Source organism: Branchiostoma floridae, chromosome 8 (assembly GCF_000003815.2).
Source record: "Branchiostoma floridae strain S238N-H82 chromosome 8, Bfl_VNyyK, whole genome shotgun sequence".
Classification (NCBI taxonomy): Eukaryota; Metazoa; Chordata; class Leptocardii; order Amphioxiformes; family Branchiostomatidae; genus Branchiostoma; species Branchiostoma floridae.
This window is the reverse complement of record NC_049986.1, coordinates 21,147,792-21,150,012: the sequence shown is the minus strand read 5'-3', so window position 1 is coordinate 21,150,012 and position 2,221 is coordinate 21,147,792.

Sequence of the window (2,221 nt, the reverse complement as noted above, 5' to 3'; positions counted from 1 at the left end):
GAGCAGACAGGTGTTCGTTGTTGACAGGTGACCTATACGACAAACCAAGTATGATTCTCACTGCACGGTTTTGTAGCTTTTGTAACTTGTCAGACAGACCTTTCCCACAGTTCCCCCACACCACATCACAATAGTCAACTTTTGGTAGAATTAGACAGTTAAACAACATAGCCAGTGTATCTTGAGGTAACACAGGGACAAGTCGTCGAAGAACACCAATTCTTGCAGAAACAGCGTTGGTCAGTTTCTCAATGTGAAATTGCCATGTCAGACATGAGTCAAACCAGACCCCCAGGTACTTGAAACAAGGTACTACTTCAATGTGAGTTCCAGATAGATACGTAGTTAGTTGTTCATTCCCTAGGTGCAGCCTTTTAGAAGAACCAAAGACCATTGCTTTGCACTTGCTGATGTTAAGTGTGAGTGTGAGTTTGTTACGAGCCATTCGCTAATATTCTGCAGATCTGCATTCAGTGCCCTGTTTACGTCTGACACTGACTTAGCAGCAAAAAAGAGTGCGGTATCATCGGCATAGAGCACGATGTGTCCATGGCTGATCTGTTCTGGCAAGTCATTGATGTATAGTATGAAGAGTAGCGGTCCTAGGACCGACCCTTGCGGAACTCCCACAGATAACTCCAGAAGATTGCTATTCACCCCATTTATAACTGTCGTCTGTGTGCGGTTTGACAGGTAAGAGTGGAACCATGTCAAGGCCATGCCCTGTATACCACTAAACCTCAACTTCTGCAGCAGGATCTCATGACAAACGGTGTCAAATGCCTTCCTCAGATCGAGGAAGACAGCACCAGTCACTTAAGTCCCTTATCCATGTTATTCAATATGTTGTCGGTAACATGTAACAGGGTTGTTGAGGTAGAGTGTTTCGGTCTGAATCCCGACTGACACTCATTGAGAAGGTTGTGTTCCTTAAGGTAACTGTAAACTTGGGCATGAATGGCTTTTTCAAAAGTCTTCATGAAAGATGGTATCACAGAAATAGGTCTGTAATTGTTGCAGTTGTTTTTATCCCCATCTTTGTGTAAAGGTGTCACTTTAGCCATTTTCCAGTCTGATGGAACTACTCCTGTGGACAATGAAAGGTTATAGATGTGGGTAAGTGGACCCGCAATAACAGGTGCAGCATGGCGTATAAGACGACTACTCACTCCATCTAACCCTGTACTTTTACCAAGTGGTATATTCAGCAATTGACGGTGGGTAAAGTCAGTGGATATCTCATTGAACTGAAACACAGACTTTGGAGGGCCTACAGTCACATTGTATACACTGGTAAAGGCTGCAGCTAGTTTTGAACCAATAGATGTAAAGTACGTATTAAAATCATTTGCAGTGTCCTTTTCGGTTTTGTTAGGAATGTTAACTGGGTGTCTGGTTTTCCCTGGCAGGAGAGTTTTCAGCGTGGACCAGAGACCTTTACTATCATTGCTTTTTGCCTTTATTTCATTGCTATAGTATTGTTTTTTCAGGTATTGAGCCATGTTGTTACATTTGTTACGTAGCTTTTTTGCTGTATCCCATATGAAAGGTAGTTTTGTTTTCTTTGCTCGATGGAAATAAAAGTCTCTGTCTCGTGTCATTGCCAGGTACTCCTGGGTAACCCAGGGTGGTGCGTGGCCTCTGACACGTATTGTGACCCACGGAGCATGTTTATCGCAGATTGCACTTAATATTGACAGAAAACAACTTAGGGCTTCATTTACATCAGAGCAATTCTTCACCTCTGCCCAAGAAGCACTGGACAACTCCTCCTGAAAAGACAGTTCGTTGAAGTTCCTGTACGATCTTACATTTGCCATCCTCGGTGTTCCTTTCGGCTGCTTTGCCTTTCTAACTGCATAAGTAAAACAATGGTCACTGAGTCCGGTAGCGCGCACACCGCATTCAGAAATCTTCTCAGGACAGGTTGATATGATCACATCAATACATGTAGAGGACGTCGCTGTCACACGGGTTGGTTCATGTACCAGCTGTTCGGCTTGGAAGGTTTTGCAAAGGTTGTCTACTTTCTTACTGGAACTACTTACAAACATGTCACAATTAAGATCACCAAGTAACACAACCTCATCAGACAATGCCGTGGCGGCGGTGGTGGCTGTTTCTATGGTTTCAAAGAAGTTTTGTGTCGCACTGGGCGGGCGGTAAACTGTCCCAATAACAATGGGTTTTCCAACAATATGTCTGATTTCTATCCAGATAG